The following is a 13,014-nucleotide window of genomic DNA, read 5'->3' as shown; positions in this document are numbered from 1 at the left end:
CTAGTGCCTACCTTAGGGGTGCCTTACATGTAAGAAAAGGGAAGGTTTAGGCCTGGCAAGTGGGTACACTTGCCAAGTCGAATTTACAGTGTAAAAATACACTTACAGACACTGCAGTGGCAAGTCTGAGACATGATTACAGGGTTACTTGTGTGGGTGGCACAACCAGTGCTACAGGCCCCCTAGTAACATTTGATTTACAGGCCCTGGGCACCTCTAGTGCACTTTACTAGGGACTTAACAGTAAAACAAATATGCCAATCATGGAGAACCAATTACGTACACATTTTAAACAGGAGCACTTGCACTTTAGCACTGGTTAGCAGTGGTAAAGTGCCCAGAGTAACAAAAACAGTAAAATCAGAGTCTAGCACACATCAACAACCTGGGGAACAGAGGCAAAAAGTTAAGGGAGACCACGCCAAGGATGAAAAGTCTAACACGTGTCCCCCCCAGCTAAAAGTGGGGAGCAACTACCCAACCTCATGGGAGTTCTCATCACTAAGGCGGAAGAACCTGGACAGACCATCAGCATTGGCGTGCTCTGTACCAGGACGATGTTCCACCGTAAAGTCCATCCCCTGTAGGGAAATGGACCACCTCAACAGTTTTGGATTCTCACCCCTCATCTGCATTAACCATCTGAGGGGCCTGTGGTCGGTCTGAACTCGGAAGTGAGTCCCAAACAAGTAGGGTCTTAGCTTCTTCAGTGCCCAGACCACAGCAAATGCTTCGCGTTCTATGGCACTCCACCTACGTTCCCTGGGTAGTAACCTCCTGCTAATGAAGGCTACGGGTTGATCTAGGCCCTCTTCATTAAGCTGTGAGAGTACTGCTCCAATACCATGCTCTGAGGCGTCTGTTTGCACAACAAACTCCTTGGAGTAGTCAGGTGCCTGCAGCACAGGGGCTGTGCACATGGCAGCCTTCAGGGCATCAAAAGCGTTCTGGCAAGCCTCTGTCCAGATCACTTTCTTGGGTTGCTTCTTAGAAGTCAACTCAGTAAAGGGGGTAACAATGGTACCATATCCCTTAACAAACCTGTAATATCCTGTGAGACCTAAAAAGGCTCTCACTTCAGTCTGGGTCTTGGGAGGCTCCCAAGCCAGAATCGTGTCAATCTTAGGCTGTAGGGGTGCCACCTGGCCACTCCCCACCTGGTGTCCTAAGTACACCACAGAACCCTGCCCTATTTGGCACTTGCTCGCCCTAATAGTGAGGCCTGCTTTCTGCAGGGCCTCTAACACTCTCCAGAGGTGCTGCCGGTGTTCCTCCCATGTGGAACTAAACACAGCAATGTCATCCAGGTAGGCGGCACTGAACTCATCCAGTCCTGCCAACACCTGGTTGACCAACCTCTGAAAGGTGGCAGGGGCGTTCTTCATCCCAAAGGGCATCACACTGAAGTGGAAGTGCCCATCTGGGGTAGAGAATGCTGACCTCTCCTTTGCCCCCTCAGTTAAGGCAATCTGCCGGTACCCAGATGTTAAATCAAACGTACTGAGGTACTTGGCAGCTCCTAACCGATCAATGAGCTCATCAGCTCGGGGGATGGGGTGTGCGTCAGTCTTGCTGACCGCATTGAGACCCCGGTAGTCCACACAGAACCTAAGTTCTGGAGTGGCACCAGGAGCAGCAGCCTTTGGAACCATGACCACTGGGCTGGCCCAAGGACTGCTGGAGTGCTCAATAAACCCTAGGGTTAACATTTTGGAGACTTCCTCCTTAATGCAAGCCCTGACCCTGTCAGTCACCCTGTAAACCTTATGTTTAACAGGTGTACTGTCCCCAGTGTCCACATCATGTGTGCACAGGTGTGTGACTCCTGGGATCAGGGAAAACAGTGAGGCGAACTGTCCCAGCACGTGGCGACAGTCCCTCTGCTGTTCCTCAGTCAGGGAGGGGGAGAGGATCATTCCCTCCACAGACCCATCTTTCTCTCCTGCAGACAGGAGGTCAGGAAGAGGCTCACTCTCTTCCTCCACCCCGTCATCTGTTGCAAGGAGCATGGATAGCTCAGTTCGCTCAAAGTGTGGTTTGAGGCGGTTGACATGTAGGACCCTCAAAGGGTTCCTGGGGGATTGCAAGTCTACCAGATAGGTGACCTCGCTCTTTCTTTCCACCACCTGAAAAGGACCAGTCCACTTATGTTGGAGAGCCCTAGGCTCCACTGGTGCCATGACCCACACTTTTTGTCCAGGCTGAAACTCAACCAGAGTGGCATTCTGGTCGTACCACCATTTCATATCCTCCTGGCTTGCTTCCAGGTTCTCCTGAGCGAGACTCCTGAAGCGGGCAGTCTGGTTTCTTAGTGCCAGCATGTAGCTAAATACATCCTGGGGTGGTTTACTAGGAGCTTTCTCCAAAGCCTCCTTCACCAGACTGAGCGGTCCCCTCACAGGGTGGCCATAGATGAGCTCAAAGGGGCTAAAGCCAAGTCCCTTTTGAGGTACCTCCCTGTAAGCGAACAGAAGGCATGGCAAGAGGACGTCCCACTTACGCCTCAAGGGCTCTGACAGGCCCTGAATCATGCCTTTCAAGGTGCGGTTGAATCTCTCAACCAGACCATTACTTGGGGGGTGGTAAGGGGTGGTGAACTTGTAGGTTACCCCACACACCTTCCACAGAGACTTCATATAAGTGGATATGAAGTATGTACCTCTATCAGATACCACTTCCTTGGGGAACCCCATGCAGGTGAAAACTCCCATCAAGGCACGTCCCACCACGGGGGCAGTGACCGTCCTTAGAGGAATGGCTTCTGGGTACCGTGTGGCATGGTCCACCAAGACCAGGATGAACCTGTTGCCCATGGCTGTCTTGGGATCCAGAGGCCCCACAATGTCAATTCCTACCCTTTGAAAAGGAGTACTGACTACAGGTAAAGGTTGGAGGGGAGCTTTGCATTTCCCCCCACTCTTGCCACTTGCCTGACAAGTCTGACAAGACCTACAATAAGCAGCTGACTGCTTGTGCATCAAGGGCCAGTAAAAGTGGGAGACAAGCCTCTTATAGGTCTTGTCCTGCCCTAGATGTCCTGCCAACAGCACATCATGAGCCAAACCCAGTAGGAAGGCCCTGAAGCACTGGGGTACCACCAGCATACGAGCTGGCCCTGGCTCAGGAACCTTAGGCTCACTATACAGGAGGCCATCCTCCCAATAAATCAGGTGAGTACCTGGCGCCTCGCCAGCTGCCTGGGCTGCAGCCTGCTGCCGTAGCCCCTCAAGAGTAGGGCACTCCTTCTGCGCTGTGCAGAATGCTTCCCTGGTGGGTCCCCCTTCCTGCTGCCACAGCGACAGCTCAGGGACCTCCCCCAGTTCAGCCACCTGTTCCCCTGTAGGCTCCGGGGCATCACCCTCAGGCTCTGTCTCCTCCCGGACCGTGGTAACTTCTGGGGCCGGTTTCCCGCGCCACCTGCCCTTCCTCTTCTTGGCGGTCCCCTGGGCCACTGTTTCAGGCTCCTGGGGCTCTTGACTACCCTGATTGGCTGCCATAGACCGGGTGGATACGCATACCCACCCAGGCAGACCCAACATCTCCAAGTGAGACCTGTGTTCCACCTCCTTCCAAGGGGAATCCTCCAGGTCGTTGCCTAGCAAACAATCAACAGGCATGGTTGGACTCACAGCTACTTTCCAGGAACCTGAGACCCCCCCCATTCAAAGGGAACCTGCGCCACTCTGCAGAGGCGCTCAGAGTTGTCTACCGCAACTACTTGGTGAAGTACCCGGGGATCAATCTGCTCTTCAGACGCCAGGTGACTCCTCACTGTAGTCACACTGGCTCCTGTGTCTCTCAGAGCCTCCACCCTCTGTCCATTGATGGTCACCCATTGCCTGTACTTCTTAGTGTTATCAGGCACTAGGTTTCTCTGGACCATCTCACTGTTCCCTAGTGAGACAAGGGTAATTTCTGCTGGTTCCCACCCACCTGAAACCAACTCCTCCCCAAGCGCTATACTGGCCAAAACCTGGGACGGTGCACCAGTGGGTGCCGGTGTACTTTTGGGGCATTTGGGGTCCCCCTTCACATGACCCACCTGGTCACATGCATAGCACTTACGTGGGGGACCGCCTGCCACTGGCTTCCCTTTGGACAACCATGGCTTCTTTTCACTGGGGGTTTGGGAATCCTTACCCTGGGAATCAGTTTGGGGCCCTTTAGAGAACTCCCCCTGTTTGCCCTTACCCCCCCCTTTCTTCTGAGAGGGACCCTGCCCACCCTTGGCGTGGTGTCCCCCATACCTCTTTTGGACCCTGGTGCTCTCCCAGCGGTCCGCTTCCTGTGTAAGCTTCCTGGGGTCAGTCAGCTTGCTGTCAATGAGGTGCTGGCGCAGCTCTGGAAAACATAAACTATACAAGTGCTCCCAAGCAATTAAATTGTAAAGCCCCTCATACGTGTTTACCTTGCTGCCCTTCACCCAACCATCCAGTGACCTGCAAAAAGAATCAACACATTCCTACCATGTTTGGGATTCCTTTCTCTTGTAGGATCTAAACTTTTCCTTGTACTGCTCAGGGGTGAGACCATACCTGGTGAGTAAGGCCTCCTTCATGACAGGGTAGGTGAGACTCTGAGCATCCCCTAAGGCCGTCAGGGTGTCCCTCCCCTCTGCCTCAAAATGCTTCCACAGGGCTGCCCCCCCATGAGCTTCAGGGACCAGGTTCATGTGGAGAGCTGACTCAAAACCCTTGAACCACAAGTAGATATCATCCTCCCTCTTATAATCCCTCACGAGGTCTTTTGGGATGTGTACCCTTCTCTCCGGCTGCACTGTAGGATTGCTGCCACCATCCCTACTGGACTGGCTCCTCTGATCTAACTCCTTTAAGTTAAGCTCATGAGCCAGCTGCATCTTCCTTTCCTCAAGGACGGCTCTTCTCTTATCTCTTTCTTTCTCCAGATTGAGCTTCTGCAGCTCCAATTGGTATGCCCTCTCTGCCTGTCTGTCCTGCAACTCCTCAGGTGTCAGACCCTTGGATGAGACACTGCTACCTGCCCCAGGGACCTTTTCCCTGGACATAACAGGCCCACCCACAATACCATTGTGTACTGAACACTCTTCCTCATCCTTCTCATCTCCCTCATCCTCTGTGTGCCCTTCACTGCTCTTGGCTGTCACCCAGGCCCTCAGCGCCTTTTGCAGCTCCTCCTTCCTGGATGAGCTCTTAATGGGACAGTCAAAACTTTTACAGAACTGCTTCAACTGAGCTTTGGTATAACTCTCCAATTTCTCAAGGTCAAAGTCAGCTCCAACTGATGCATCTCCAAGTAGAGACATGATGAAAGGTAAAAAGAATGCAAAGTTCCAAATGCAGAAACAAGTTCCCAAATGAAGTTCAAAGTCAATCAAGGATCAGCGAAAAAAAACAAAGTGGACGTAGGGAAAAATCCACAAAAAGAGAAAAAGCAAAAATCTCAAGACAAGCAGTATGTGGTCACGTAGTGGTCTGAACTCAAACAGTAGTGTACACTTAATTACTGTATGTCAAGTACAAATACAAGTCCAAATCCCAACCGCTGATCACCAATGTTAGAAATGGGGTCTTTGGTTGACAGTCAGGTTACCCCCTGTTCAAGCAAAGTCCCTCACTCTAGTCAGAATAAAAGAGAATCACCCTCAGCTAACCCCTGCTTACCCCCTTGGTAGCTTGGCAGAGCAGTAGGCTTAACCTCAGAGTGCTAGGTGTAAAGTATTTGTACCAACACACACAGTAACTTAATGAAAACACTACAAAATGACACAGCACTGGTTTAGAAAAATAGGAAATATTTATCTAAACAAAACAAGACCAAAACGACAAAAATCCGACATACACAAGTCAAGTTATGAATTTTTAAAGATTAAACTCAAAAATAGCGCTTAGAAACAAAAATGCTTCGATGAGATGTTAACACAGCGTCGTGACGGAGTCGTTCCCAACAAGCCGACACCAGCGGCGCCGGACACGGAGTCGTGTAGACCCCCAAGTACAGTACCTTTGGTGAAGAGTGAAAACAAGCCGATGCGCGAAGTCGGGAATCGCGGCGTCTGTGCGAAACGTTGAATCCGTGCACTTCGAGCGGCGGTCACGACGTGGTGCGGCGTCTTCCACGGAGTCGCGGACTTCAGCGGGGCTGCAGCGGCGTCGGGCCTGCGAAGAGCGGCGCGTTCCAGCGAAGGTCATGGCGTCAGGTGCAGGTGGCGTTACCGGATTCAGCAGCGGCGTCGGTCCGAAGTCGTCCGAAGTCGATTTCCTTGGATTCCACCAGCTTTCCTTTCAAGGGCCCAGGGACTGGATAGGGCACCACTTGTCGGGGCAGGAGTCTCTCCAGAGACTCTAGGTGCTGGCAGAGAGATGTCTTTGCTGTCCCTGAGACCTCAAACAACAGGAGTCAAGCTCTAACTCAAGCCCTTGGAGATTTCTTCACAAGATGGAAGGCACACAAAGTCCAGTCTTTGCCCTCTTACTCTGGCAGAAGCAGCACTGCAGGAAAGCTCCACAAAGCACAGTCACAGGCAGGGCAGCACTTCTTCCTCAGCTATCAGCTCTTCTCCAGACAGAGGTTCCTCTTGGTTCCAGAAGTGTTTCTAAAGTCTGTAGATTTGGGTGCCCTTCTTATACCCATTTTAGTCTTTGAAGTCACCTTTCTTCAAAGGGGACTCACACCTACTTGTGAAATCCTGCCTTGCCCAGGCAAGGCCTCAGACACACACCAGGGGGTTGTAGCCGGCATTGTCAGAGGCAGGCACAGTCCTTTCAGATGAGAGTGACCACTCCACCCCTCCCTCCTAGCTGAGATGGCTAATCAGGAAATGCAGGTTACACCCTAGCCCCCTTTGTGTCACTGTCTAGTGCGAGGTGAAAAACAACCCAACTGTCAAACTGACCCAGACAGGGAATCCACAAACAAAGCAGAGTCGCAGAATGGTTTAAGCAAGAAAATGCTCACTTTCTAAAAGTGGCATTTGCAAACGCACAATCTTAAAATCAACTTTACTAAAAGATGTATTTTTTAATTGTGAGTTCAGGGACCCCAAACTCCATATGTCCATCTACTCTCTAGGGGAATCTACACTTTAATCATATTTAAAGGTAGCCCCCATATTATCCTATGAGAGAGACAGGCCTTGCAACAGTGAAAAATGAAATTGGCAGTATTTCACTGTCAGGACATATAAACCACATTACTATATGTCCTACCTAATCCATACACTGCACCCTGCCCTTGGGGCTACCTAGTCCCTACCTTAGGGGTGCCTTACATGTAAGAAAAGGGAAGGTTCAGGCCTGGCAAGTGGGTACACTTGCCAAGTCGAATTTACAGTGTAAAAATACACTTACAGTCACTGCAGTGGCAAGTCTGAGACATGATTACAGGGTTACTTGTGTGGGTGGCACAACCAGTGCTGCAGGCCCACTAGTAACATTTGATTTACAGGCCCTGGGCACCTCTAGTGCACTTTACTAGGGACTTAACAGTAAAACAAATATGCCAATCATGGAGAACCAATTACGTACACATTTTAAACAGGAGTACTTGCACTTTAGCACTGGTTAGCAGTGGTAAAGTGCCCAGAGTAACAAAAACAGTAAAATCAGAGTCCAGCACACATCAACAACCTGGGGAACAGAGGCAAAAAGTTAAGGGAGACCACGCCAAGGATGAAAAGTCTAACACTGGGCCAAGAGTCTAAAAATCTTAAAACAATATTCACATCCCAAAGAGTAGAATATTTGGCCTGAGGAGGATTCGAGAAACGGATACCTCTCAATAGTTTACACACTAAAGGATGTTCACCTACCGGTTTACCATCAATGTGAAAGTGACCTGAAGAAATAGCTGATCTAAAATTATTAATCGTCCTATAAGCTAGGCCTGAAGAGGCTAGCTCTGCCCAAAAAATTATAATTAAATCAATACTTGATTCCAGGGGATTAATACCCCTTCCATTGCACCAACTATCCCATCTACCCCATGCAGAAGCATATCTCTTGTGGGTACTAGTTGCCCAGGCCTGCTTGATATAGTTCTCAGCTTTTTGCGAAAGGCCTGGGGTATTCCATCTTGACCTGACACCTTCCATGCCATCAGAGATAGAGTCTTTGATACCATCAATGGATGTTGAAGGCCCTCCGGGATCAGCAACAGGTTCTGACAAGGAGGAATGAGCAATGGCAGTGCGCACGCTAATTGAAGTGCAATAGGGAACCAAGGCTGAGATCTCCATAACGGAGTCACCAGGATCAGATCTGCCTTCTGCCTCCGAACTTGAGACAATACTCTGGGTATCAAGAGGAAAGGAGGAAATGCATAATTCAGAGCAGGATACCAATTCTGCAAGAAGGCATCTGTCGCTAAAGCCTGAGGGTCCGGCCTCCAGCTGTAAAATTTCTGAGTCTGAGTGTTGAGGCGAGATGCAAACAGATCTATCTCACAACAACCCCATTCCTGGACTATCTGTTGATAAATCATTGGATCCAATCTCCAATCGCTGGGATCCCTCAGATATCTGGAGTTCCAATCTGCTATTGTGTTCTGATCTCCCGGGAGATATTCCGCTAGCACCACTAACCTGTGACTCAGACAATAATGCCAAAACTCCTTGGCTATCTCCACCAGAACTCTGGATTTTGTTCCCCCCAGCTTGTTGACATAACGTACTGCTGAAATATTGTCCATTCTCATAAGAATGCAGCAGTCTGTCTTGAGCGGGATAAACTCTTTATCGCAAAGAACCCCGCTAAGAGCTCCAAGCAATTGATGTGAAGGTCTTGTTCATTCGTTGACCAACGGTCCCCTGTCACACTTGAGCCGCAACGGGCTCCCCAACCCCACTGGCTGGCGTCTGATTCTATGACAACTTCTGGATGCGAACCGAAAATGGCTCTGCCATTCCATGCTTCCATGTGGTGAAGCGACCACTGAATTTCTTCTTTGACCTCTGGAGTCAGAGGAATTAGAGCCGAGTAACTCAGACCCTGCCTCAGGTATTGGATCTTCAGTCTCTGCAGAGCTCGATAATGCCGGGGGGCAGGAAAAATTGCCTGCATGGAGGAGGCCAACAGGCCCACCAGACGAGCAATGTTCCTTAGGGAAATTGTCGGGCTGATTAATGCTGATCTCAACTCCCTCTTGATGTTGCGAATTTTCAGCGCAGGAAGAATCAATTGGGAGTGGATCGAATCTATCTTGAAACCCAAAAATTCTATCACCTGGGATGGATTCAACAATGACTTCTGCGCATTGATAAGGAAACCTAAATCTTGTAATAGACTGATTGTCCAATTCAAATGCGTCAATAAAGTCGGGGAGTCTTGAGCCATCAAGAGGATGTCATCCAGATATATGATCAGGTGTACACCCTTGGTTCTCAACCATTCCACCACTGGTCTCAACAGTTTTGTGAAGCACCATGGGGACAGGCCGAACGGGAGAGCCGTGAACTCCATACAATGACCCTTCCATAGAAATTTAAGAAATCTCCTGTGAGGAGCAAAAATCGGAATTGAGAGGTATGCATCCTTTAGATCTAGCCAAACCATCCAGTCCCCTTCTAAAAGGATGTCCCTTAACATGTGAATCCCTTCCATTTTGAAATGTCTGTACACTATCCAGGAATGGAAGTCTTTTCAGTTCAACACTAGACGATGACCTCCTCCTTTCTTGTCTACTACGAAGATGGGGTTACAAAACCCGGAGGGGTGAGGGGTTGAAAAAACTACAGCTCCTTTGTTTAATGAAGCTTGTACCTCTAAATCTATAACATTCAGATTTTCTTGGGAAAAAACTCATAGTTAAAGGGAGGGATAACTGAGATGGGGTGCTGATAAATTCCAGATGAAAGCCTGTCACAGTCTGAATAACCCAAGGATCCCCCGAAATCTCTTTCCATTTGTTCACAAACAGTCTCACTCTTCCTCCAAGCATAACTTGTGAATGATGAATAATGCTTACCGGTAAAGGAGGAGTCTTGGATTGCTCCTTGTTGGCCTCTGTGGTGTCCCCTGCGAAATCTGGACCTCCCTCCACGAGGACGGGAGGGGTAGAAAGTAGCATCTGTTTGGTCTCCGGACCAGTTACCTCTACCCCTCGGGTAATAGTTTTGGGGACTGACAAAGCTACCTCGGCCGGGCATTCGTCCGCCATAACGCCCAGCCCTGATAAAAAGGCCTCTCCTGAAAACCTTTTTGAGGGACAATTGGGCTTTATCAAGGGTGAAGAATGTAGAGCAAAATTTTACCAGTTCCTTAATGAAGGAAGAACCGAAAAGGAGACCTTCTGCCCGAGGCCCAGCCTCTGAAGATGACAAATCAACTAATTTAGGGTCCATTCGCATAAGTATCGACTTTCTGCGCTCAGTGGAAATAGCACAGTTAGGTGGTCATTCTGACCCCGGCGGTAAAATGCACTTACCGCCGGTCAGAAGACCGCCATAACACCGCCGCGGCCGCGGAAACCCGCCACGGTCATTCTGACCCGCAGAAGGCAAACCTCCGAAAATCCGACAGCCACAACCGAGCGCCAGACCAGCGGTCGGCGGAAAGGTGGAGGTGACAAAACCTCCACCGCCACGCCAACAGAAATACGCCCATGCCATTACGACCCACGAATCCACGCGGCGGTCATTCAAACGCGGTATTCCATTGGCGGGACACACCGCCGCGGTCAGAATACACACAAACGAACAAAACTCAGTCACATTGGACGATTTGAATCCCACACACCTGATACACATACACACACCACTCCCACACACACAATACAATATAAAACACACACCCACATCACCCACAAACCCCTACGCCACAAAATTCTGAAAGAAGGCCAGAGCGAGACACCAGCATCCACAAACTAACAGCCACAGCCACTCAACACCATCACCCACACACTATCCACACACAAAACAACACACACCACCACACTCAACACACTTAACTACACATACTCCACCCCACACATCATACACACCACCCCATGGCACCCCAAAGACAACCCCGCTTCACAGACGAAGAACTCAGGGTCATGGTGGAGGAAATCGTTCGGGTAGAGCCCCAGCTGTTCGGCACACAGATACAATACACCAGCATTGCCCGGAGGACGGAGCTATGGCAGAGGATTGTTGACAGGGTCAACGCTGTGGGACAGCACCCCAGAAATCGGGAAGACATCAGGAAGCGATGGAACGACCTACGGGGGAAGGTGCGTTCCATGGTATCCAGGCACAACATCGCCGTGCAGAAGACTGGCGGAGGACCCCCACCTCAACCCCCACAATTCACATCATGGGAGGAGGAAGTCTTGAACATCCTGCATCCTGACGGCCTCGCAGGAGTCGGCGGAGGAATGGATACTGGTAAGTTGAAGCTTCACTACTGCTTCCCCCCCATCTGCATGCCAAATCATACCCCAACCCTCACCCCCATCCTCGAACCCCACCCTCACCCCCACCCCCATCCTCACCCCCACCCTCACCCCCACCACCATCCTCACCCCCACCACCATCCTCACCCCCACCCCCAGCACACCTATTCCCGCCAATGTCTCACCATCACAACCCACACATCCCAAAACCTAGGCCTGCATGCGTCCACTAAGCATGGACACCCATCACCAAAGCATGCCCAATGCATATACACTTCCCCCCCACAAGCCACCCTCACCAAAGCCCCCACACACGAATGCCAGCACTTGGGGACACGAGAACCCATAGATACACCCATATGCCACACATTGAAACTATAACCATACCTCTATACCCCTGCAGGACCCGACCGTCAACACACCGCGGCGGAGGGGCCAGAATTCTCCACACCCCCCACCCAAGAGGCCGTCAGCGATGACAGCAGCTCTGTCGACCTGGACACCGATGACCAGCCCGGACCATCGGGGACCTCTGGACAGTCGGTTCCCCTCACACAGGTCCAGGCCACTACAGACCCAAACCCCTCTGGGAACACCAGCACAGCTCCCACCCAGCGGGCCCATGCCTCTGTCTCCAGGGCGCGTCAATCTGCGGTGTGTCTACCACTACAGGGCACCCAGGATAACCCACCACCCCAACAACAACAGGGACCTGGGGGCAGTGGTAGTGGGCACACCGGCCAGGGGGCAGAGGCCCAGGGAAACAGGGCAACTCGGAGGGCAGCTGTGCGACAGGGGGGGGACGGGCCCAGGGAACCCACTCTCCACGAGGTCCTCACCACCATCATGGGAGCATACAACCGCTCCCAGGAGACGATGGCGACGGTACTGGCCCGGTTCCAGGAGATCCAGGTACTGCAGGAGGAACACTATCGGGGGTACAGGGAGGACATCAGAGCCATCAACACCACCCTGGTTACCATGGTAGGGCTGCTGCAGGACCTCGTCAACACCAGGGCGGACACTCAACAACACCCAAGGGCCCCTGCCACTAGCCTGGACCAAGAACAGCCAACCACCTCCGCCGGCGCTAGTGGACAGGAGGCCCCCGCACAGCAGCAGCCCACCAGACCCCCACCTCCTGCAGGAGAAGAACCACCCCGCAAGAGGGCCCTGAGATCTCGCAAGAAGACAGAGTAGGATGTCAAGACCCCCGCCAGCAAAGGATACCACCTGATGTCATCCCACTGTCCCACATTGTCACCCTGTCCATCCTTGAACTGCCCATGCTCCATCTCTCCACAGGCCTCTGGACAATGCACCTGTGTGACTGTTACTCTGGACTCTGCCATGGACATTCCTTCACCATAGCCCCCACCCACTTGAAACCACCCATCCCATTTTGAGCACTTAAATAAACACCTATTTTGCACAAAACTATCTGGAGTCTGGCTGTGATTTCAATATATTGTAATTGACATGACAGTGCAAATATGTCCTTGTACATGGTGAAGTCAACAAACAGCTGCCACAAAGCTGTAGTCCATGGGGAAACGAAGCACAGGACTCGTAGTGGGGACCCCAGATCTGAAATAGGGAGGGAAAAGCCACAACTCAGTCATCATACACTGGGGCAAATAGACAGGCAGCAGAGATGCAGGAGAG

This window comes from Pleurodeles waltl, chromosome 8 (genome assembly GCF_031143425.1).
Source record: "Pleurodeles waltl isolate 20211129_DDA chromosome 8, aPleWal1.hap1.20221129, whole genome shotgun sequence".
Classification (NCBI taxonomy): Eukaryota; Metazoa; Chordata; class Amphibia; order Caudata; family Salamandridae; genus Pleurodeles; species Pleurodeles waltl.
The sequence above is the reverse complement of the archived record's forward strand: the minus strand, read 5'-3'. Positions refer to the sequence as shown.